We start from the raw sequence: 12268 nt of genomic DNA on the forward strand, positions 1-12268 counted from the left end.
ACTTCTGATTTAATGCCGTCTGGACTGTTCATTCTTCAACAACCAGGAAAATAATAATGATGAGGGTGGTAGTTCTCAAAAGGAATTGGACATTTGAATAGTGCTCAGCCTATTAGATGATACGTATTTTGAGGGAGACTAGGATGTTATTTGAGAGGCCATGTCCAGGAATGCTAACTGCATCCCATTTACTACCCTGGGCCAAGAACACTGCTTACATTACCTAATTTAATCCTCACAGTGAAGCGGACATTATGCTAACCATTTCATGGATGAGAAAACTGGAGAGTCAGAGTTTTTGGACCTTTCCCAAAGTCATACAGGAGTAGGGGAGGGAGGAGTGTCAAAATGTACACTTCCGGACTGTCAGAGCCAATCTACCCAAGTTATAGGCATGAAATTTGGGTAGGAGAAATGTTTGCTAAAGTGACAGGCTGAGGTTTTATTTTTAATCCTCTTTAATGTATTTCCCTGGTCTGACTCCTTCAAGAGCTGTCCCTATTCTCAGTTTCTGACTTCTAAGAGGAAATTGACCTGTCAGAACAATCCAGGGCTTCACCTAAGACTTTCCACATTGTTACTGATATTAAAAAAGAGCATCTCCAAACTGCCTGAAAGACAACTATTTATGTAAGAAATAATTATATTGCATTTTGGTAAGAGAACATTTCTCTTCTCAGAATGTATAGGAACAAGCACCACTTATAGCTGAAAATAGAAGGGGTATCTTTTGCTTTCAAATGACTGCAAACACATCACAGCATCTCATTTCAGGTAATTATGTTCTTATTTAAAGCTCCGTTAGGGCTCTCCCTGAGCCTGAGTCTTCTGTGAAAAGTACCTCTGACCTGCCTTTTGCAGTAGGCAACAGCAAGGACTGTGCTGCTCTCTGAGGTCCCATGCAGCCCAACCACAGGCGCCAGGGCAAGGAAGAACAAGAGCAGCAGCTCCCTCAGTGAAAAATTACTTATGAGGCACAAGCTTTCACACACATGGTTTCCAGAGAGATTTTAGCCAAACCCAGCAGTCCCCCTAGTCATCAGAGCCTCTTGTTGATTCCCACCTTCAGCAAAAATCCTTTCGGGCAGAAAGCACAGCAGGAAACCTGTCATTAACCACCACCATAGTGTCACATCAGCGATTCTCAGGAGTGTCGGCTCCACTATTTAACTCAGCTATTTACCTCATTGCAAGAGCTTTGTTTGATTGTCAGAAAATAGAACACGTACCATTGTCAGTCATAAACACACGCGAGTTCTCCAGAGCACAAATAAACAAAATGATCATGTACGTTGGTAAATGTGTTTGCATTATTTAACCAAGCCAGAGGAAGCATGTGAATAACCCTGCATATCAAGTACCATCGAGTAACTTGCTTGTAATCTGTCTTGTACAATACAGTCATTGCCACTCATTCCACTCACCCAATTCAGATCCTGGAAATGTACTATTTTTAGAACAGCTTTGTACACCACTATTTACAAAGCGCACTGTTAAATCCTTTGAATAGCAGCCAAGAAGTTGGGTGAGAACCTAGGAACCTGCCACACAGATCAGCATCCTAATCAACCCTGGGACAGCCAGCGCTGAAGATTTGCCTTTGTTTCCTTTCCATTCTTTCCCTTTGTCTCCACAGGAATACTAGTGTAAAAAGGCAAGGAGACAAAGAGGGGGCCTTATCTGTTCCTGTCCTTCAAATGAGTTGCTTTACTCACTTTCCTAGATAACGTGCATTTGTCAACATCTTTGGTGATTTAAGCTGTTCTCTGTCAAAACCACTTTTGGAAAAGATTTGACCACTGACTTACTTGAGAGCCAATGTGACGGCAGCAGGTGCGTCATGGAAATTCAGATGTGGGTGCTTTGCAGAGGCTGGGACTTGGTCACGTGACAGCCTGCTGATCTGGGCCAATCCGCTGCTGGCAAACTGGCCAAGTGGCCACACAGGAAGGAGAGACAGAGAAGAAAACAGTAGGCAAAGTGTTGGCATGAGGCAGTTGGTGGATGAAGCAATTGTGAAGGATTGCGACACCAGGGAGGAGATGAAGGGCCTCATATTATTTGGCAGCCAGCAAGAAACCTGAAGGAACTAAGAACTAAGTTTGGCTCTCTTTTGACAGCTTGAGAAAAGCCGAGAAGGGAAGCAATGACTGGGCTAATTCTGGATAAAATTTCTTTTTAATGATATTTGAAAGGAACCCACGTCTTTGCCTTCCTTCTTAGCTTCTATATAAACTGCAACATTTTCCAAATTATTTATTTATTTTTTCAGCAGGTGACTCAAATTGATTTGCATTATGTGTAAGTGGATGGGATCCTCTGAGACATCCCTGGTGGCTGACGATGTGAAGACTTCACTCCTTGTTTTCTTTTGCCCACCTTCCTCCTGATGCTGTTCTGTCCCTTCACTTAGCCTGGATTGGCTGGTAAAAGTGGTGCAGCCAGGCAGTGATATCCCGTCTCACCCCTGCTCCTGGATGTGCTCACAAGAGTATTCCTTTCAGTTTACAAAACTAATCAGAGGAGAAATTAGAAGGGGAGGATTTTGAGTACTCTGGATCAAAAGTGTTCTCTAAATTTAAGGCATTTTATTATCTTACTTATGATTTCAGGTTCATTGGGGTCTTTATGTTCATTATAATATTAGAGGCATTTGATAGAAAAGCAGTGTGTCAAAATGCATAATAACAGTGAAAACAAAAGCAACTTTTGAGCCCATATGTGTCAGGCACCCTTCAAAACACTTTATAGAACAGCCAAACGCTGGACTGGAAGAAACACAAGCTGGAAGCAAGATTGCCAGGAGAAATATCAATAATCTCAGATATGCAGATGACACCACCCTTATGGCAGAAAGTGAAGAGGAACTAAAAAGCCTCTTGATGAAAGTGAAGGAGGAGAGTGAAAATGTTGGCTTAAAGCTCAACATTCAGAAAACTAAGATCATGGCATCCGGTCCCATCACTTCATGGGAAATAGATGGGGAAACAATGTCAGACTTTATTTTGGGGGGCTCCAAAATCACAGCAGATGGTGATTGCAGCCATGAAATTAAAAGACACTTACTCCTTGGAAGAAAAGTTATGACCAACCTAGATAGCATATTCAAAAGCAGAGACATTACTTTGCCGACTAAGGTCTGTCTAGTCAAGGCTATGGTTTTTCCAGTAGTCATGTATGGATGTGAGAGTTGGACTGTGAAGAAGGCTGAGTGCCGAAGAATTGATGCTTCTGAACTGTGGTGTTGGAGAAGACTCTTGAGAGTCCCTTGGACTGCAAGGAGATCCAACTAGTCCATTCTGAAGGAGATCAACCCTGGGATTTTTTTGGAAGGAATGATGCTAAAGCTGAAACTCCAGTACTGTGGCCACCTCATGCGAAGAGTTGACTCATTGGAAAAGACTCTGATGCTGGGAGGGATTGGGGGCAGGAGGAGAAGGGGACAACAGAGGATGAGATGGCTGGATGGCATCACTGACTCGATGGACGTGAGTCTGAGTGAACTCCGGGAATTGGTGATGGACAGGGAGGCCAGGCATGCTGTGATTCATGGGGTCGCAAAGAGTCAGACACAACTGAGGGACTGAACTGAACCCAATGAATAGCTATCCTTAACAACAGCTCTGCAAGCTAAACATCATTTTCCCTCATTGTGGAGGAATACAGAGGATCAGAAGGTCACTTGGCCAAGGTCACCAGCCAATCAATGGCAGATCTGAAATTCAAATCTAGGTTTGTGAGGCTCTTTCTACTACATTAGGCAACACCATTTGTAAACGTGAACCTATTCTTAGCACCAAAGGGCACTGACTTTAATTTGATGACTCTCAATTCTCTATTAGACTCAGTTATTTTACCAGACTCAACAAGTTCATTTATCTAGAACTTTTACAGAAGAGTAATAAGATTGTTGCATGCATGCATGCAAAGTCACTTCAGTTCAGTTCAGTTGCTCAGTTGTATCCGACTCTGCGACCCCATGAATCGCAGCATGCCAGGCCTCCCTGTCCATCACCAGTTCCCGGAGTTCACTCAGACTCACGTCCATCAAGTCAGTGATGCCATCCAGCCATCTCATCCTCTGTCGTCCCCTTCTCCTCCTGCCCCCAATCCCTCCCAGCATCAGAGTCTTTTCCAATGAGTCAACTCTTTCCATGAGGTGGCCAAAGTACTGGAGTTTCAGCTTTAGCATCAGTCCTTCCAAAGAACACCCAGGACTGATATCCTTTAGAATGGACTAATTGGATCTCCTTGCAGTCCAAGGGACTCTCAAGAGTCTTCTCCAACACCACAGTTCAAAAGCATCAGTTCTTCACGCTCAGCTTTCTTCATAGTCCAACTCTCACATCCATACATGACCACTGGAAAAACCATAGCCTTGACTAGATGGACCTTTGTTGGCAAAGTAATGTCTCTGCTTTTGAATATGCTGTCTAAGTTGGTCATAACTTTTCTTCCAAGGAGTAAGCGTCTTTTAATTTCATGGCTGCAGTCACCATCTGCAGTGATTTTGGAGCCCCCCAAAATAAAGTCTGACACTGTTTCCCCATGTATTTCCCATGAAGTGATAGGACCAGATGCCATGATCTTAGTTTTCTGAATGTTGAGCTTTAAGCCAACTTTTTCTCTCTCCTCTTTCACTTTCATCAAGAGGCTTTTTAGTTCTTTTTCACTTTCTGCCATAAGAGTGGTGTCATCTGCATATCTGAGGTTATTGATATTTCTCCTGGCAATCTTGATTCCAGCTTGTGCTTCTTCCAGTCCAGCGTTTGTCATGATGTACTCTGTATATAAGTTAAATATGCAGGGTGACAATATACAGCCTTGACGTACACCTTTTCCTATTTGGAACCAGTCTGTTGTTCCATGTCCAGTTCTAACTGTTGCTTCCTGACCTGCATATAGATTTCTCAAGAGGCAGGTCAGGTGGTCTGGTATTCCCATCTCTTTCAGAAGTTTCCACAGTTTATTGTCATCCACACAGTCAAAAGCTTTGGCAAGTCAATAAAGCAGAAATAGATGTTTTTCTGGAACTCTCTTCCTTTTTTGATGATCCAGCGGATGTTGGCAATTTGACCTCTGGTTCCTCTGCCTTTTCTAAAACCAGCTTGACCATCTGGAAGTCCACGGTTCACGTATTGCTGAAGCCTGGCTTGGAGAATTATGTGGTAGTTTGAGCATTCTTTGGCATTGCCTTTCTTTGGGATTGGAATGAAAACTGACCTTTTCCAGTCCTGGGGCCACTGCTGAGTTTTCCAAATTTGCTGGCATATTGAGTGCAGCACTTTCACAGCATCATCTTTCAGGATTTGAAATAGCTCAACTGGAATTCCATCACCTCCATTAGCTTTGTTCGTAGTGATGCTTTCTAAGGCCCACTTGACTTCACATTCCAGGATGTCTGGCTCTAGGTGAGTGATCACACCATTGTGATTGCTTCAGTCACATCCAACTCCATGTGACCCCATAGACAACAGCCCACCAGGCTTCTCTGTCCCTGGGATTCTCCAGGCAAGAATACTGGAGTGGGTTGCCATTTCCTTTTCCAATGCATGCATGCATGCTAAGTCACTTCAGTCATGTCCAACTCTGTGCGACCTTATAAACAGCAGCCCACCAGGCTCCTCTGTCCACAGGATTCTCTAGGCAAGAATACTACAGTGTGTTGCCATTTTGTTACTTGTGTTTTATATCATAGAATTAGACTTGCTTGCTGCTACTTTAAATTCTTTCGTATCTTATAAGTATTACATTTCACCTGATCTTTTTCTTGGATGTATTATGGAGAATGTGGTCTCTAGTACCAGTGAATAAAAATATCCTGGCTTCTTTTATAGATGCATTTAAAAAATGAAAGAATTTCCCCCTAACTCTAAGCATGTAGATACCACCACTATATAGCAGGCTTGTGTGCACACCTATACTGGACTTAAACCAATCATTGGACAAAGGTTGTTGCTAAATAGGAAAGGGGACAAAGTTCATGAAGATGGACAAAGAAAACAGGAAGCAGATATTGGTGAACTTTGCATGTACAATAGTATTGCCATTATAGAGAATATCTGCTCAATAGATTATTCCCATGTCCCTCTTATATAGCCTTGTATTTAGTTGATCACTATCACCCAAAAAGGGTAACGTGAGGAAATAAGCGAATTGTAGGTCTTAACATAATTAAAATGAAAATGAAATAAATGAAATGAAAATGAAAACTGCCTTTTATAGCTCTAAATCCAAAGCTTTTGGTCTTAATGTAGATCAAAGATATGTCTACACTCTTTACCTGGACTTTTTCATTTGCTTGTGTTTGATTTGCTTGTATCACCATGTTCCATTTCTGTTTTGTCTGAAAATAAAATGAAATAGAATTACCTCCTACACTCATACTGCTATTGACATTAAATTTCATCTTCTTTCATTATGATCAGCAAAGTTACTCATAACACTGGAATTTGTTTTCTGTTTTTAAAGTTATAGCTACTGTTGTTGTTGGAAAAATTAGTATTGCTTTGGCACTGTGTTCCACCTAAACTCATAGCATTTCTGTACTATTTACCTTTCAGAAAGCTATTTTACAAAAAGAAAAAGAAAATGGAGTACAGACTTCCAACTACACACGTCTTTTCTGCTTTCTCCTTGGCTCTGAAAGAGGACGCATGAAACAATTTCAGGCTGTAATTAATGCAGCTCTTCATAAGATAAGAGGTTCTTTTATCTGTTAAAAAAATTGCTGTACTAATTTTCAAGAATCAGAATGTTCCAGTTAATGCTCTTCCTACAAGAAGAATTCACCTTTTCTACTCTACCTATTTGCAGTCAAATTTTCATATTTTTTAAAGGAAATTGGACGTGGGTAAACATGCAATGATAGCAATATTATTTCATAGGACTGAGTCTAGAAAACTTAAATATTAACAGTATGCTTAGATAAATCCTGAATAGGTGTTGCACAGAGAATTTCCAAATAATATATACTCTACAGGAATGTACTTGTAGGCACATACCTTAATTGAATACAATTTACATCCAGCCCTTTCAGTGAAGGTGGTAAACAAATTGAGAAATGTACCCTCGTTTGACAGAGTAAGGGAATTGTTATGCCTTATAGTACTGTCCAAAGAAGGAAGAAACCTCTGCTGTTTCCATCCTGATTTAAATATCTCCTTGTAGAATGCACATTGCAATTCATAAACAATACTTTCTTTATGTATCTTTTGTATGTGGGCTTGGAATAATCAGTAATGCATTGGCACTGTGCTCCACCTAAACACATGCCATTTGTATACTATTCAACTTTTAAAAAAAATCTATTTCCCAAGAAGAAAATAGGAGTATAGCAAATAACTAGAAATTACAGACCACAAAATTCTTCCCTAAAGATCTTGTCAAAGATCCCACTGAAAGCCAATATGGTTCATGTCACACTGCTGATTCACTGACCCCTTTGGATGGTCCTCCATTTCGGCATCCATAGGTAACCAGATACTCATTCTTTCTCTTTCATCACGACACCCTGTGAGATGGGTGTAAAAGGGAGTAAACTGTCATTGGGCACAAAAGCTAAGATGTTTGGTAAAAGCAGGAAATTAGGAGGTTTGACTTAAAAGTCTAAGTAGATTTTCAAGCTAGATTACTACAAGTAAAAATGAGTGGGAAGTTTTAGCAACAAGGTTACTGATATTTATGGTATACTAACAATTTATATTTAAGTGAAAATATATTTGTTACACTTCAAAAGTAGAAAATGATAATAAAGAGAATGGCAGTATAGCTTCTGTGTATGTCCAGTGTTCACTTTTTCTTTGCACGTCTGCCTGTGCCTCTGTGCACATACATACACATATGTAGGATCCCTGGCCAGAGAAGAGTTCTTTCTTGTGTGTTCACAAAGAGATGAGAATTTTAAGCTCAGAACCTCTTGAAAATGAGAAACTTTTCTTGGCAGACAATCAACTGATTCTGAGTGAACAAAGCTGGCAGAGCCCTTCTCCTTGGTTCTTTCTGTTCATATTGTTCTCCCTCACACAAGGAGGGCTGCTAGGGAAGGTGAGAGGACCCTCAAATAAGATGAAGGTGAATTTTTCTGGACTAGCTGCCAAGCAGTGCTAAGCTTCAGTTAACCTGTTACCTCTCTTACCTTGCCTCTGGTCCTCAGTTTTCCTTTTGTATCCTGAAAATAGCATCGACATTAAATTGGGTCAGTGGGAAAAAAAAAATCAGTGACCAACTCCAGCTTATAATTTTGCTTCCCAAGAAAACATTTGGTAAATAGCCCTTATCGAGGGTGTGCACTGTATAAGGCTCCTAGGGTGTTACTGAATATTTCATCTTAGGAAAAGATGCTGATTATTTTAGACTTGAATTTCCACAATCAGAAAACTCACCTAATGCCATTCTAATGTGCTATGTTTCACAAAAAGAGTTTTAAACGAATGTAAGTAGATACATACCCAATAGAAGTCCTTGCAATGTATACTATGGGACAAGCACAAGAATGTTCGTAGAAGCACTATTCGAAATAAACTATCTGGCAATAGGCTAAGTGGAAATTTCCCTATTTCTGGATATAGGAAAATAAAGTGAGGCATATGGTCATATATGAAAGATTACAGAGCAGTAAAAATGAATGGACTACAGCTACATGTGACAATATGGATGAATCTTTATTTTTTTGGCTGTGCTGGGTCTTAGTTGGGGCATGTGGTATCAGTTCCCTGACCAGGGATCAAACCTGAGCTCCTTCCATTGGGAGTTCGGAGTCTTAGCCACTGGACCACCAGGGAAGCCCCCATATGGATGAATCTTAACATAATATTGTGTGATAAAGTAAGTTCCAAAACCTCAGATATGCAGATGATGCATATCTAATGGCAGAAAGCAAAGAGAAACTCAAGAGCCTCTTGATGAAGGTGAAAAAGGAGAGCAAAAAGCTGGCTTAAAACTTAGCATTCAAATAGTTAAGATCATGGCATTTGGTGTCATTATTTCACAGCAAATAGAAGGAGAAAAATGGAAATAGTGACAGATGTTACTTTCTTGGGCTCCAAAATCACTATGGATGGTGACTGCAGCCATGAAATTATAAGACACTTGCTCCTTGGAAGAAAAGCTATGACAAACCTAGACAGCATATTAAAAAGCAGAGACATCACTTTGCCAAAAAAGGTCCATATAGTCAAAGCTATCATTTTTCCTGTAGTCAAGTAGGATGTGAGAGTTAAGAAGACTGAGCACCGAAGAACTGATGCTTTTGGACTGTGATGCTGGAGAGTCCCTTGAACAGCAAGGAGATCAAACCAATCCATCTTAAAGGAAATCAGTCCTGAATATTCACTGAAAGGACTGATGCTGAAGCTGAAGCTCCAATCCTTTGGCCACCTGATGCAAAGAGCCAACTCATTGGAAAAGACCCTGATGCTGGGAAAGATTGAGAGCAGGAGGAGAAGAGGACAACCAAGGATGAGATGGTTGCATGGCATCATCGACTCAATGGACATGAGTTGATAGTAAAAGACAGGGAAGCCTCGTGTACTGCAGCCCATGGGGTTGCAGAGTTGGACATGACTTAGTGACTGAACAACAACAACAATAGCCCCTTTAAAGTAAAAAAGCAACTATGAAGTTAATTTAGCAGGTATCTATATAGATATAGTGGTAAAACTATACAAAAATGCAAAAAAGTGCTTATATTTGTAGTGAGTCAGAGAGATGGGATGGAAGAGCAAGACATAGGTAGATTTTTGTCAATGTTTCAAATATGAAATGTTAGTTCATGTTTGCTTATTATTAAATATTAATAATCAAAGAAATAAAGGGACATAGGAAGAAAATCAATAAGAAATAAAGTATTGACAGAATATGTGATGGTGTTTACATAAAAATGCAGTAGGATACTGAATTTTATGCAAAATAAAATAAGTAACAAACGACTGAATGTATCATAAGGGCAACACACTACAGAATCTGGATCTGGCCACTTCTGATTGTCCTCATAAGTGATCCTTCCTGAATGCCTTTGGGAGCCATCTCCCTTCTAGCTTGAATTTCTAATAGTGGAGATTCCTTAAGACTTTATCATTCATCACTTCTCTTCTTTTGTCTGTTGGTAATCTCTCTTTGAAGAGTATATCCATTTGCATGTCTCTGCCTTTCAGATGACTCCTCAGATCTATCCGTCCAATGATGATTTCCTATCAGCAGCACAATCCCAACTCCTCAAAGTATCTCTTCATAGATTCTAGCCATTTTCTCAAAGCTAATCACTGAGATGACCATGAACTAATTACATAAACTTTCTGATGTTAGCTTCCTCATCTTTGAAAATAAGTGTCTGTGAGTATAACTTTTAAAGTCCTTGAAGTGAAGTGATGTTAAAGTCTCTCAGTCATGTCCAGATCTTTGAGACCCCATGGACTATATAGTCCATGGAATTCTCTAGGTCAGAATACTGGAGTGGGTAGACTTTCCCTTCTCCAGGGGATCATCCCAACCCAGGGATCTAAGGTCCTTTCAGTTCAGTCACTCAATCATGTCCACCTCTTTGTGACCCCATGGACTGCAGCATGCCAGGCTTCCCTGTCCATCACCAACTCCCAGCCTACTCAAACCCATGTCCATTGCATTGACAATGCCATCCAACCATCTCATCCTCTGTCATCCCCTTCTCCTCCAGCCTTCAGTCTTTCCTAGCATCAGGGTGTTTTCTAATGAGTCAGTTCTTCGCATCAAGTAGCCAAAGTATTGGAGTTTCAGCTTCAGTCCTTCCAAAGAATATTCAGGATGATTTCCTTTAGGATGAACTGGTTGGATCTCCTTGCAGTCCAAGGGACTCTCAAGAGTCTTCTCCAACACCACAGTTCAAAAGCATCAGTTCTTCAATGCTCAGCTTTCTTTATAGTCCAACTCTCACATCTATACATGACTACCGGAAAAACCATAGCTTTGACTAGACAGACCTTTGTTGGTAAAGTAATGCCTCTGCCTTTTAATATGCTGTCTAGGTTTCTCATAGCTTTTCTTCCAAGGAGCAAGTGTCTTTTAATTTCATGGCTGCAGTCACCATCTACAGTGATTTTGGAGCCCCCCAAAATAATGTCTTTCACTGTTTCCATTGTTTCCCTATCTATTTGCCATGAAATGATGGGACCAGATGCCATTGTTAGTTTTCTGAATGTTGAGTTTTAAGCCAACTTTTTCACTCTCCTCTTTCACTTTCATCAAGAGGCTCTTTAGTTCCTCTTCACTTTCTGCCATAAGGGTGGTGTCATCTGCGTATAGGGGGTTATTGATCTAAGGTCCTTACGATCTCTAAATTTGAATTTATAAATTATTGATTCTTCTTCACATTAGTCATTTTTCCAGGATACTAGGCTTAACATGATTCTAGGCTTAACTTTGACATGTTTCTAGTTTTGTTTGTTTATATACAATCAAACCAAACTTCATCATTTTTTAAATGCCTCTCAAATTTATCCCATTTTTTCCATTTCCCTGGTTTTACCTTAGCCCTGGACCTTATGAGTTTATACCTGAATTAATTTAAATATATTTTAAACAGATTTTCCTGCTTACCATTCTCTTCTTCTTTCAAGCCCTCTCATACATTACTTCCAGATTATTCACAGAAATAGCTTAAAACATTACGCCAGGCCAGCCATGATTCTTTATTACCTCGTAAGCAATCCCAACCAGTCCATCCTAAAGGAGATCAGTCCTGAGTGTTCATTGGAAGGACTGATGCTGAAGCTGAAACTCCAATACTTTGGCCACCTGATACAAAGAACTGACTCACTTAAAAAGACCCTGATGCCGGGAAAGATTGAAGGTGGGAGGAGGAGGTGACAACAGAGGATGAGATGCTTGAATGGCATCACCGACTCAACAGACATGAGTTTGAGTAAACTCTAGGAGTTGGTGATGGACAGGGAGGCCTGGCGTGCTGCAGTCCATGGAGTCACAAAGAGTTGGACATGACTGAGCGACTCAACTGAACTTAAGCAATCCCAATACTCTTACCAACAAGTTTGAGATCCTCCATAACTTCATAAAACCATTTATCCAGCTTTTTCTCTTACCGCTCCTCAGTACTTAAATCATAGTGAAACTACCATTATCACTGTCACACAAATACACGCAATAATTTCTACTTCTGAATAATTTATGTTAATTCCTCAAACCAAAATGTTCTCTTCTTTTTTCCAACCAAAGATGCCCATTTTTTTCAAGAACCAACTATAATTTCACCTATGTACAGCTTTCTCCAACACCT

This window comes from Oryx dammah, unplaced genomic scaffold (assembly GCF_014754425.2).
Source record: "Oryx dammah isolate SB20612 unplaced genomic scaffold, SCBI_Odam_1.1 HiC_scaffold_12, whole genome shotgun sequence".
Lineage (NCBI taxonomy): Eukaryota > Metazoa > Chordata > Mammalia > Artiodactyla > Bovidae > Oryx > Oryx dammah.